Source organism: Dasypus novemcinctus, chromosome 13 (assembly GCF_030445035.2).
Source record: "Dasypus novemcinctus isolate mDasNov1 chromosome 13, mDasNov1.1.hap2, whole genome shotgun sequence".
In the NCBI taxonomy this organism is placed as follows: domain Eukaryota; kingdom Metazoa; phylum Chordata; class Mammalia; order Cingulata; family Dasypodidae; genus Dasypus; species Dasypus novemcinctus.
Window position 1 is genome coordinate 36737340 of NC_080685.1, and position 14329 is coordinate 36751668.

Sequence of the window (14329 nt, forward strand, 5' to 3'; positions counted from 1 at the left end):
TTTCTCAAAGAACCAGCTTTTGATTTTGCGGGTTTTCTCTACTGTTTTTTTGTTGTTGTTGTTTTTGTTTTTGTCCTCGATATCATTTATTTCTGCTCTAATCTTTGTTATTTCTTTCTTTCTGCTTGCTTTGGGATTGGTTTCTTGTTCTATTTCTAGTTTCTCCAGTTGTGCAGTTAGTTCTTTAATTTAGCTCTTTCTTCTTTTTTAATATAGGCATTTAGGGCTATAAATTTCCCCTCAGCACTGCTTTTGCTGTATCCCATAAATTTTGATATCTAGTGTTCTTGTTTTCATTTGTCTACAGAGATACAAATTTCTCTTGCAATTTCTTCTTTGACACACTCATTGAGTGTCTTGTTTATCCTCCATATATTAACAAATTTTCCTCTTTCCCACCTATTATTGATCCAGCTTCATTCCATTATCAGAGAAGGTGCTTTGTATAATGTCAATCTTCTTGAATTTATTGAGAGCTGTGTTGTGGCCCGACATGCTGTCTATCCTGGAGGAGGATCCCTGAGCCCTTGAGAAGAATGTATAACCTGCTGATTTGGGGTACGATGCTCTGTATGTGTCTCCCAAGTCCAGCTTGTTTATCAGTTGTTCAAGTTCTCTGTTTCCTTGTTGATCATCTGTCTAGTTGTTCTTTCTATTGATGTGAATGGCATGTTGAAGTCTCCAACTATTATTGTAGAGATGCCTATTTCTCCTTTCCATTTTACCAGAGTTTGCCTCATGTATTTTGTAGCATCCTTGTTAGATGCAGATATTTATGACTCTTACTACTTCTTGGTGGATTGTCCCCTTTATTAATATAACCTTCAGCATCTCATAACTTTTTTGCATTTAAAGTCTGCTTTGTCTGACATTTGTATAGCTCTCTTTTGATTACTATTTGCATGAAATATCTTTTTCCAGCTTTACATTTTCAGCTGGTTTGTATCCCTGGGTCTAAGGTGAGTCTCCTGAAGATAATATATGGACAGCTCATATTTACTTATGCATTTCTGTCAACCTAAATCTTTTGATTGGGGAGTTTAATCCATTAACATTAAATGTTATTACTATAAAGGCATTACTTATTTCAGCCTTTTTATCTTTTGGCTTTCATATGTTATATCTTATTTTTGTCCAGCTTTTTACCTTTTTGGTTACCTTTCTGATAGTCTTCACTTCCACACTCTTCCCCCAAGCATCTCTCTTTTGGCTTTTCATTTCTGGCTGCAGACTACCCACAGTGTTTCCTGCAGAGCTGAATCCCTGTTTACAAACTCTCTTAGTTTCTGTTTATCCGTGAACATTTAAAACTCACCAGCATATTTGAGGGACAGCTTTGCCAGATAAAGAATTCTTGGCTGGCAATTTTGTCTTTCAGTATTATAATCATATCATACCACTTCTTTCTTGCCTTCATGGTTTCTGAAGAGAAATACTAAGTCTTATTGGAGTCCCTTTTACATGATGTTTTGCTTTTTCCTTACTGATTTTAGAATTCTCCTTATCTTTGGCATTCAGCATGTTATGTGTCTTGGGTAAGTATATTTGGATTTATTCTAGTTGGAGTACACTGTGCTTCCTGGACATATATATGTCTTTCATTAGCGTTTGGAATTTCTTGGCCATTATTTCCTCAAATACTCTCTCAGCTCCTTTTCCCTTCTTGTCTCCTCAGGAACTCCCATAGCATGTATGTTTGTACATTTTTGTGTTATCATTCAACTCTCTGAGGCCCTGCTAATTTGTTCCCATTCTTTTCTCTCTGTTCTTCTTTTTCATCAATTTCAGTTTTTCTTTCCTCTACATCATTGATTCCTTCTTCCATGATTTCAAATCTGCTGTTTCATGCCTCTGTTACATTTTTTATCTCACTCATTGTGTCTTTCATTCCCATAAGCTCTGTTATTTTTCTATCCAAGATTTCAAATGTTTCTTTATGCTCACTTAGTGTCTTATGAATATCTTTTATTTCTTTAGCCATGTGCCATTCAACTCCATGATTTTAATTGGGAGATTCATATTTGCCTCACTGATGGCTGTTTCATGTCCTGTGTCTCATCTAGAGCTTGATTTGTTCATTTGCCTGATTCGTATCTTCCTTTTTCCTTGTATAGCTTGCAATTTTTTGCTGTTGTCTAGGCATCTGATTCTGATGCTGAGTTTACTCTGATGTTTACTTTCTCTCTCATGCCTAGGAATTTACTATTAAGTAGCTGTGTGCTACCATTGTTCTTTGACTCTTGGCTCAACTCATTCTAGATATTTAATACTGCCTCTATTTAACTGCTCAAACTAGGGCTAAAGACCCAGTAATGGGGTGCAGGCCATTTTTCAAGGCCCTTGGAGAGGGTGGCAGTAAAGGCACCTGCTGGTCTCTTATTTATTACTTTTACTTTTACTTTTTCATGCACTTTTTCAGTCTGGCCAACAGATGGCATTCTGACAGACTGTTCAGCTCAAACCTCAGGTGCTAGGGAGGAATGCATTCTGTGTAACTCCCCAGGCAGGTAAGGTGTACCTAAGCAATGTCCTCAGAGCTGGCCAAAGGTCACAAACTTTCTCAGAGGCTGTTCTCCATTCCTGGCTGGCCACACCTTCCCTCCCTCTGCCTTTTTAACAACCAGCCAGGGCAGCACAGAGAGTATTCGAGAAGGCAAATTATCTTTAGCTCCCTGCACATTCTCAGTGTGTGGCCCCTCCAATGCAGTAGACTGAGCTCACTGACCAAAACCTGAATTTGTTGTAGGTTTTGTTCCTATCTTTCCCCTTTCTTGGGGAAAAGGACCCCTGCAACCCTCTCAGTCTGCAGTCACTGCAGGCCACAGCTGCTGCAGTACAAAGACTGCTCTTTGTTCTATAGGTGGGGAGAAGGGCAACTACTGCTGTTTTTTGAGCTCTACTCATGAGATTTTTCAGCCAGATAAGAATCTTTTCCTTCTCCCCTCTCTTTTTTGGGTGGTGTCTTGCCTTCCCCTGGCATTCTGAGCCCCAGAGCAGACTTCCAGTCACTGGCTGTCCTCTAGCTATTTTTTTTCCTGGGAGGGAAGTGGTCCATCTGCCTCTCTAATCTTCCCTTTTCCCAGAAGTCCTCTTCTGAAGAGTTTTAAGAAGGGAAATAATGTGATCAGATTTGGATTTTTAAAGATCACTCTAGTGATTGTGTGCAGAATGGATTGAAAAAGGGAGAGAGTGACAGCAGGAAGATGAAGTCATTACAATAATCCCAGCAAGAAGCCACAAGTGTTTAGAATTAAGGTGAGGGAGAGGGGGTGTTAACGCAGAAGCAAAAGGATTTGAGAAATATTTAGGAAGTAGAATAGAGAGGACCTGGCATTGGCTTTGGGGAAGGGGATGAGGAAGGGGTCAAGGATGACATGTGAAGTGTCTGACCTGAGTATGCCATCAGAAGTGCTAGTTACCAAAACTGGAAAGACAGAAAGAAGAGAAAGTTTTAGAGTCAAGTTAAGAGTTCACTGGCCCTTTTAAAATATATATATATATATATATATATATATATATATATATATATATATTCTTATTTATTTCTAAAGGATACATAGATCACACGAAATGTTACATTAAAAAAATATATAGGGGATTCCCATATGCCCCACTCCCACACCCCCCATTTTTCCCACATCAACAAGTTCTTTCATTAGTGTAGTACTTTCATTGCAATTGATGAACACATTTTGGAGCACTGCTACACAGAATGGATTATAATTACATTGTAGTTTACACCCTCTCCCAGTCCATTTGGCAGGTTTTGGCAAGTTATGTAATGCCCTGCCTCTGTTCCTACAATGTCATTCAGGACAACTCCAGGTCCTAAAAATGCCCGCATATCATACCACTTTTTCCCTCTCCCTGCATTTGGCAACTCCTGTGGCCACTGTCTCCACATCAATGATATCATTTCTTCCATTGCTAGAATCACAATAAGTCTATAGTAGAATACCACTAAGTCCACTCTAGTTCATATTTTCTTCACCAATCCTGAGAACTCTGGGATGGTGATGTACTGGCCTTTAATTATCAAAGAACAGGGACTTTCAAAGGAACAAACATTTGGACATAGAACAATTTAGTAGGTTGAACCATATAAAAAGAGCTTTTTCTATAAATAAAAAGTGGTCAACGTGAGAAACAGATGTAGGTCAGTGGTTGAGTGTCTGCTTCCCATATTCAAGGTCCCAGTTTCAATCTCCAGTACATCCTAAAAAAACAAAAACAAAACTGGCTAGTTATGGGTGATTTCATATGTTTCAGCCTAATAATTTAGAGGTAAGTTGGTTTGAGGAAGAAAAGCTACCTCTTCTTCTGCCTCCTTGAACTCTGACCCAGGAGAGCTAAGACATGCCTATAGTCATGTAGGTTTGGGCAGGCCCATTCTGGTGAGGTTCATTCAGAATGAACCTGAGGATGGAGGAACTGTAAGACATCCCCCATGTGTCCCATGGCATTCTTTGCCCAAACTGGTCCAGGCCCATCATGTCTATTGGCTTCCCTGACACCTGGTCTGAATTCCCGCTAGCCAGCTCCAGAAAGCCCCAAAACATGCAGAACCCAAAGTCAATAATGGCAGAGAGACTGGAGCTACCCCAGAAGCCATGAGGGGCTCCTGTGGGCTTAACCCATACCCTCTCCAACTCCAACTCACCATGTGTCCATCCCTGCAACATTCAGAGTCCCACACAGACTATGTACATGGATTCCCTGATGTCATCTCACGGGAGCCTTTCAAGTAGTTGTTTGGTCAGGTAGACATGCAGACAAAGAGAAAACTCTTCAGCCACTCTGAAGGAGCTGGTTTATAAGACACAGGATGACTGAAGGAGTCAGAGGAAGTCACATCAGCCAAGTCAGTGTCTCTGGGACCTCTCCTGGGGAAGCCCGTGGGGAGAAGGACAACAAGGAGTTCCAGGGTCAGGCTGGATGATGAAAGGAGATTCCCATGGGACAGTAAGTGGGGGGGAGGGGTGCAGGTCCCTGAGGCTGAGAGCAGCATCTGCAGGAGGCTCTTGGCTACACAGTTGGAGTCAGGCTGAAGCAGATAATGCCTCTGGCTACTCAGCTACTATGGACTGAAGAATGTCCAGTGTTTTTCTGAAGGCCAATGATTGTCTGGAGGAGGCGAGGGGATAGCAGAGAATCAAGGCCCTGGATGTAGGAATTTTTTCAAGCTTGTAGAGAAGCATATTAGCGGTTTGCTGTGTTCTGTCTCTTGAAGCTTGTGGCAATCAGGCCATCACCGACCCCAGTAAAGCCCTACCACCTCACTACACAGCTTCCTGTGAGGTCATCCAGTCAATTAGTTGAGAGACACCCATTACCCCTTTGCCTCAGGGGAACAGCCTGTCATGCTGCCATCAGAGCAGGGCCTCATTCCTGGACAACTGAGTCAGTTAGGTTTCATGATAGAGAGAAGAAGAGCTGTCATGCACCATCTGGGTCAGAGGCATCCGGGGAAGATGGAAAGGAAGTTGGAGCCCCCAGAAGAATGCGGCCTTATTGGACATTTTTAGTGGAGAAATAAGGGCCTCACCCTGGAGCATGGAGGAAAGAGCATCCGCCTTTACTCTCACACAAACCCCCTCCTGAGGAGCATTCCAGCTGGGCAGCACACCCCAAGCCCACCCTTCAGAGACCTTAAGGTGAAGAGGACTCAGCATTAAGCTGCCCAACCACACCCTTCATTGCAGGCAGGCCAGTTTCTTTGTGTCCCCTGAACCTGACAAGCTCCTGCCCTTTGCACATTTATTCAGGCCTTCCCCCACCTCCCAGCCTGGAATATACCCCTATAACAATTTTATTCTCCAATCAGAGGCTTCAAGGCCCAGTCCCAGGGACTCCTCCTCCAAGAAGCCTTCCCACAAGTGATTTCATAACATCAATGCCCCCAATGCCTTGTATGAAGCAGAATCAACATTATGTGCATCAGGGCGCGGAGGACTTGTCCCAGTGGTTAGGGCGTCCGTCTACCACATGGGAGGTCCGCGGTTCAAACCCCGGGCCTCCTTGACCCGTGTGGAGCTGGCCCATGCACAGTGCTGATGCACGCAAGGAGTGTCCTGCCACCCCGGGGTGTCCCCCACGTAGGGGAGCCCCACGCGCAAGGAGTGCAACCTGTAAGGAGAACCGCCCAGCGCGAAAGAAAGTGCAGCCTGCCCAGGAATGGTGCTGCACACACGGAGAGGTGACACAACAAGATGATGCAACAAAAAAAAAGAAAGACAGATTCCCGTGCCGCTGACAACAACAGAAGCGAAAAAAGAAGCAGCAGCAAACAGACACAGAGAACAGACAAGCTGGGGGTGGGGAGAAAAATAAATAAAAAATAAATCTTAAAAAAAAAATGACATTATGTGCAGCATTCTTTAATTTTTCCAAATGGGGCTAATGATCTCCCTAGGGAGACTGGGAGATCCTAGAAGGTTCAGGTATTAATACTTAATGAGAGACATACAGATGCACAGTAAGTGCCCCTTCTTCAGACATCCCAACTGCTGAGGGAACCAAGAGCCTAGAGTTTGTGATAGGGAGAGTCCATATCTGGACCTCCCCCATTCGGGGCAGCTAATCCGTTTTCTGGACTCAGACAACCTTGTGAACCTCTTAGCCCATCCACAAGGACATGGGCTGCTCCTTACTCACTTCTCACCTCCTTAGGGACCCTGGGGCATGAGGATAACTCCACTCCACTGCCCTTTGTCTGTCTCTTCCCATCCTCCTTCATTCTTTGAAACAATATTTATTGTCTATCCTAATGCGTGGCATTTTTTTGGAGCTTAGATACATTGATGAATGAAACAGGCAAAGATCTTTACCCTTATATAGTTTACAGTGGGAGAAGAGGGAGATCCAGCAATAATCATAACAAATAAATTACATAGCATATTGAGGGTTTTAAGAGCTGTGGATGAAAGAAAAACTAGAGAGGGATAAAAGGAGTAAGGAGTCCTGGCAGAAGAGAACTGTGATATAGGTAGCTGTCTTAGTTTGCCAAGGCAGCTAAAACAAATCCAACATGCTGATTGGCTTAAACAACAGGAATTTATTGTTTCCCAGTTTTGGGGGGCTAGAAGGTCAAAATCAAGTGTCCATAGGACCATGCTTTCTCTGAAATCTACAGAATTCTGGTGGTGGCTTGCTGGCAATCCGTAATAATCTCTACCTCTGTCACATGGCCATTTGTTTCCTTCAGTCTTCTATTCACTCCTATTCACTGTGCCCAAATTTCCTCTGCTTACAAGGACTCCAGTCATATTGGATTAAGGCCCATCCTCATTCCGTTTGGCCCACACATCTTTAAAGTTCCTACACACAAATGAGTTCATATCCACAGGACCAGGAATTAGGATGTGAACATGTCTTTATGGGGGACATGACTCAACCCACAACAGTGGCCATAGTAGACCTCACTGAAAGGAAGCGAGATGAGCAAAACTTGAAGGAGGTAAGGGATCTAGCTATTGGGAAGTCTGGAGGAGAGCCATTCTGGGCCTAGAAAACGTCAGGGCAAAGAGTCCATGGTGCTCAAGAAATCACTGGGAGGCAGTATGGCTCAAGTAGAAAGAGCCGTGGCAAGAAGAGAGGTGGACTGAGTCAGAGAGGTGACCATACAGCCTGAAGGACCAGTGTAAGGACCCTGACTTTGGTTCTCAGTCAAAGGTGAAGACATCAGGCAGACTCCAGCACCTACAGTCTGATTCATTGGACTCACCACACTCAGCTAAGATGGAGTTGAAGAGGGACAACCACCACACCATGGAGCCTAGAGTGCCTACAACTGAAAGTGGGAGGATTGCATCCAGCATCCATGTGGAATCTGAGCCTCCTCTTGACATAGAGGTGCAATGGACACAACCAATCCAGTGTCCACATAGAAAAGGTGGCATTGGATTGGGAAAAGTGGACATGGTGGCTGATGGGTATGGGGAAAGGCGGGAGGAGATGAGAAGTGGAGTCGTCTTTGGGACATGGAGCTGCCCTGGATGGTGCTTCAGGGGCAGTCACCAGACATTGTAAAGCCTCACAGGGCCCGCTGGATGGAATGGGGGAGAGTATGGGCCATGATGTGGACCATTGACCATGGGGTGCAGAGGTGCCCAAAGATATACTTACCAAATGCAATGGATGTGTCATGATGATGGGGATGAGTGTTGCTAGGGGGGGAGAGGTGGGGTGGGGTTGGTGGGGTTGAATGGGACCTCATATATATATATTTTTTTAATGTAATATTATTACAAAGTCAATAAAAAAATAAATAAATAAAAACAAAAACAAAACAAAACGAATGATTTTGCTTTCATTCTGGCTACTCTGTGGAGAATAAACTGCAAGGGAGGAAGCGGGAGATAAGTTGGGACATTATTGCTGTAACTAAGGAAAGAAATGATGGTGGCTCAGTGCTGGGAGGTAACAGTGGAGAGGGGGAGAACTGTTATATTCTGGATCTATTCTGAAGGATTTCCTGACATATTGGATGGGGGACAGGGAGAGAAAGAAAGGAATGGAGAAAGGACAGCATTCCATCAACTGTGAAGGGTGAGGCAGTGGGTGGGATAGATTTAGGGGAAATCCAGGGCACTGTTTAGGGCATGCTAAATTTCAGAGATCTGTTAAACATCTAAGCAAATAAGTGAGTGTAGGGTGTAGAAGGGCATTCTGGACTGGGAGCATAATTCGGGCACCATTGGCGTAGAGTGGTACGGGTGGTTGGGAAATTATTCTCATCCACATGCCTCACTTTCTCAGACTGTGTGCTGCATTCCTGGAGAGGCTGATAGTCATCAAAAGGAAGGAATCCAACTTCCCCCAGGAACAAGGTTATAATAGCAGGTTAGACTGCCACCAAGGACCTGTTGTCCAACTTTTCAAAGGCGGTGATCACAGACATGCCAATTCCTCAAGTCCTTCAAGAACTAGGAATGAGAAGCCTGCATGCTGCACAGGCAGAGCTTTCCAAAGAGCCTATTTGTCAAGGAACAGGGGTGCTAGGGCCTTCCCCACAGAGCCAGGTTGACAAGGCCCATTGCCCTGCGAGGCCCAGAGGGCCAGGCAGACTGAGTCCTGAGCCCTGCCTGACTTCACTCATGGGCTACACCCCCTCTCAGAGAGGGCAATCTTTACACACACACACACACACAAACATACACACCTTTGAGATTTCCCTGAAATAATCACAGGCATTGGTTATGGACATCATCCCAAAATTGGGGGGAGGGGATAGATGAAGAGTCTCTAGTACAAATTTTACCCATCACGGTAACTGTAGGGAAAGTCAGCTGAGGGAGAGATTCTAGGATCTTAAAGGTAATAGATGCTGAGAAAGGAGAAGACATCCCCCTATCCGCAGAGAATTCCCAATCTAAAAGGGGAGAGAAAGTCCAGATCTCAAGGGGAGCCGAGTCTGATGGGGAAGGGAGGGTAGCAGGACTCAGAAAGATAGTGAAGTCAACACCATTTTCCCCTTGTCTGGGAGCAAGATAGAGATTGGAATAGTGGAAGAGGGTGTGGACAGTCTGCCTTCTTGGAAAAGGGTGCAGTCCAAGAGAAAGGACAAGGAGAGAGGTGGGGAGGATTTTACAGGCGAGGAAAGGGGCTTGGCAGAGCCATTGTGATGAGATGTGGCAGGGGTTGGGAGCCTGAATCCCAGCATTTGGAGAGTGCTGGCAGGGACTCAGGTGAGTCATGGTGGGGAGGGGCCTCAGGGTGCCCCTGGCATCCAGACAGATGGAGAAGGGGGAGGGAGGGAGCCAGAAGGGGCATCTGGGGTACTGATAGGAGACGATGGTCACCTCCCTGGCCAGAGACAGGCAGAAATGGGGTCTGTAGTGGGCTGAAGGAGGCCAGCTGTAAGACTGAGTTGACTCTCCCAAAATGCTAAAGAAAATCCATATGCCCTGCACTGGGAGTGTCCCTTCTCAACTTTGGGATTACTGGAGACGTCCACCTGGGAGGGACTGTCAAAGTCAGTGCTAGAGGGCACCACAGAGGGCAGGAGACGTGGGCCTGCAAGGCAGCAGGTGAGAACGGACGCCCAAGGGCGGTAATTTCATCTGGACCCGGGAGGCGCCCTGAGGATTCTGGCAGCCTGACCCCAAGCCTGACTCTGGGGCCCTGCCGAGCTTGTGTTTCAGGTGCTTCCTGTTATTGTTAGTATCACTACTACTAATAAGGGGTGTCCTCAGTAATTGCACATGGATTCCAGAACTCAGAGGCAAGTCCTGGTTCTCCTACTTCACTACCTGCTGCTTCCTGAACTCCTTGCCTCCTCCCCCAAACGGTGAGCCCTCTCCAAGTCCCATCCCCCAGGTTTCTTCTCTCTCCATCCCCCTCTCTGTGTGGTTAGATCTGTGCCTCCAGGAACACCCTCTTGTGGGAGATAAAATTACATATTAGGAAAGCCGGGGTTTGGGGAGAACCATTTGCTGAGCCCCTACTATGTAATGAGGTCTGTGATAGGCCCTTCATCTGAAATAGCCCTATTTACTACTCCCATTTTACACATGAAGAAACTGAGGCTCTGGGAGTTTATTAAATAACTAAGAACCCAGATCCGCACAACTCCAAACCTGAGGTTGTTTTTTTTGCATATGTGAACAAGGCTAACACACAAATATTTATTGCAACTTTTCTTCCTCCCACCATTCCTCCCTGAGAATGCCCATGCAGGGGTCCACTGTAACCTCATACTCAGCCTCCATAAAAATGAGTTCAGCAACTTTGCCCCAATTTTCCACTCAGTGTCCTGCCTCTGTCACTCTCTGTCACTCTCCATCCCAGTGCTGAGTGTTCATCCTGCCTTTCTAAAATGCATCCTAGAATCCTGAGGAGGCAATGGGCACAGGGGTGGTGGAAGGCCATTTCTTCTACACCTCCGGCCCCCACAGGCACAGGGACCACTCCCAAGCTCATCCAGATCTCCCAAAGCAGCCACTTTGCCTGGTGGTCGCTTGCCTGACACCCTTCCCTTCAGCACATTCTTCATAATCTAAGTACAAAGAACTGAACGGAATTGGTTTTGTTTCCATCCATCAGGGATAAATGAAATGATTACTCAAGATGTCCCTCTTGGATGAAGAGTGTAAACTCCAGACTGGAGGTTTCCCAGACTCCCACTAAATGGGGGAATGAACAGAGAGGAGGCTCCGTGTCCTAGCCAGCTTCTGGAGACTGGGTTAAAGGTTTAAACCTATCTCCAGGCAGCCTCAGCATAAACCCATAGGAGTCAGGTCGTTTTATAATCTGGGAGGACAGGGACTGGGTAATTCCCTTGTTTCTAATGAGGAAGAAGAATTACACCCTCCCCTGCAAAGTCCCCACTGTCTTCCTAGACCCAGAGTAACTGAAATGTAATGAGACAGCGTGCATACTAATAGTGACTCTAATCGGAAGACATAAAAGAAAACTCATTGTGACTCCACACCACTTACGGTTTTGAGAATTAGGGTCTTAGGTGATGATAGCTAGAAGATGACTTCCTTAAGCGGGGAAAGAGGATCAGAGAATTCACTGAGGCAGTGGGACTCAGCAGATTCGCTTGGGGTTGAGGACCCTAGGAGACAGATTCAGGGAAATTAAAGAGCAGCCTAGAACCAAAGAGATGTAAATTATCTAAATAATTTTTTGGTGACCTGAGGAACTAGAAATCACCTTCAGCAAGCCTGGCAAGAGATGCAAATGGCATAACTAGAAAGTGGAATAGAGACATATGACTTTGTGATGTTTGTGTCTCTGTGGAAAATAATGAAAAATAAGGACCATACTTTTGATTCCCTCTCGAGGTAGCCCTTGTGTGCACAGACTTCCATTGACCAGGTGACATGGCCCAACTAATATTGTAAACCAGTTGTTAAAAACAGCCATTACTAAAGATCAAATCTTATTACCTTATAATGAAATATACTATATTAAATACAAAGGTGATAAGCACCCAAAACTCCTCACTTCCTAATTATTTTACTACACTTTACTGTTTTTTAAGCTCTTGTGGTTATTTCTGTCAACTTGCCTGTATTGCAGGAACACCACACGATGGTGTCTGCTGTGTAATTCTCCCAGCTCAATACAGACATGTCCATAGCTTGAAATGAACCTGATGGAAGTATTTACATCCCAGAAATCAACAAAAGCTACAAATTAGGGTTTCCCCCCTCACTCGTGGAAAGCTAGCTCTTAAACATTTATCACCACAGGTGGTCTCCTTCAACACTGGACAAGATTTTGTGCAGGAGAAATGAACAAAAAAGACCAAGATGTCCCTGAACAAAATCATTAGGACAGAGCTTCCTGTCTTCATCACCCTGGGGTGCTGAGAGCAATAATGATGACTGTGATCCCAGCCTTGATATAGGAACTTCCCTGGTTTCCCTGTTGAGTCACCCTAACAAGAAATTGTTTCCAGCATCTCTGAAATCTCTCTTGCTGCTTTGTAATGAGTTTTCTTGCCAGAGACTCTGCTCTCACCCCTCAAGTGAAGACAGTCTGAGCATGACTCTCTGGTTCCTGGAATGGGTAAGATAATGTCATTTGACACAACTTGTACAGCCAGCTGGCTGCCTCTGTTCCCTCTCCACCCCCCCCCCCCCCCACCTTGCAGAAGACTGAGCTGGAGGAAATTCCCCTTGATAGGACCCTCCCAGTGTCATTCCATTCGGTTCCCTGCATTAGGGCAAAAGTGTGCTGAAGGCTAGCTCTCTATCTGTGAACAACTCACAAATCTGGACAAATCAGTGAAGGCATGGATGGTTCATGTAGTTCTCTGCTCCCTTCCACTGTTTAATCCTCTCAACCCCTGCAGTGAACTACCACCCCAGAGAAACACAGAGGATGTACGGGTCCCCTCCCAACTCCCTACCCCCCAAGACAGTTTTCCCTAGCTCCCTCTGTCCACCATCAACTCTCCTTTCTCTTCCCAAGCTCTAACAAGGCAGAGCTGGCAATGCAATCACCATTTGCATGGCCAAGCCAACCAGAGGGCGTCCTCATTATGCATAACCAAGCAGGGTTTCAAGGCTTCCTCAGTTAGGAAACTTGGAACCCAGCTACACTGAGGACCATCCACACCCCATAACTAATGTGATCCCAGGAGAGGAGCAAGAAGAATTAAGACCAGGAAGCAGATATGGCTGAAGTGGTTGAGCCCTTGCTTTCCACATGGGAGGCCCACAGGTTCAATCCCCAGCCCCGGTACCTCAACAGTAATAAAAAAAAAGTTACGAAAACTAGCAAGGACTGGATGTAGCTCAGTGATTGAGTCCCTGTTTCCCAAGCAGGAGGGAAAGAGACTGGCATCTCCAGAGAAAAGACAAGTACAGAAGGAAGAGCACAGTGCAACACGCAGGTGCAAGTAGAACACGGACCTTGAAGTGCTGTGTTTTTTAGGCCTCCAATCCCTAGAGTAGACATGTTTCCCATTGTGTGGTTGATATAAAGATTAAATAAGACAAACTATCGGAAAGCTTCTGGCACGATTAAATGCCAATTCCTTCCCATCAAAAGAAGCTTTGTTGTTAGAGAACCTTAAATGTCTTTCTGCCCCCAAAAGAGTATGCCTCTTCTGTCCTTCCTGCCTGCTGAGAAGGAAGGCATCCATCTGGGAGAGAGAAAGAAGTTAATTTGGGTGGATGAGGGTTGAAGGAAGGACGATGCTGACAATGGTCAGGGAACATATAGAGCCATCATCCTGACGGCTCCCTTTTCCCTCTTGCGACCTTCTAGAATGAAAGAGAAAACCAGGAGTCTGAATTAAAGGCCAGTTTGTGGAATAATTAGAGGGTCCCTTCCAGTTAAGCATCTAAGGAGGGAAGGGAAGGAAGGAGTGGTGCATGGATGGGGGATAGGGGCCAACCCGAGCAAACTGCCCCAACCTTGAGCAGAGCCCTCTGCCCCGACCCCGCGGCCTCACCTCCCTGGAACCTCAGCCTCCACGGTCTCCAGTCTTACAGTTCCTTTCTTGTGTTAACAGCGCTGCCTGGGAGCTCAGAGCTCACAATTCGTTCCAGACCCCCACCCATCCGGCCCCCGGGGCCCTCGGCCTTGGCTGGGGACACCGGACCTCCGTCCCTCGGCCGCTCTCAGACACAGATTCGGCTTTCATCTCCCACCCTCCCATCCCTGGATCCTCGGGATCCCGGGGGCGGAGAGGACTCTGGGCTGCCCTTCTCGGCTGTCACCCACCCCTTCCCCTTTGAGGGGAGAAGGCTCTGCCTCTCTACGCCTTTCTCCAGGAAATGCCTTCGGGGCCAGTCACTGGGCGACTTGGGGCGGGCTAGACCCGCGCCAGTCCGAACGCGGCCCCCATCTGCGGACAGAGAACCCCGCA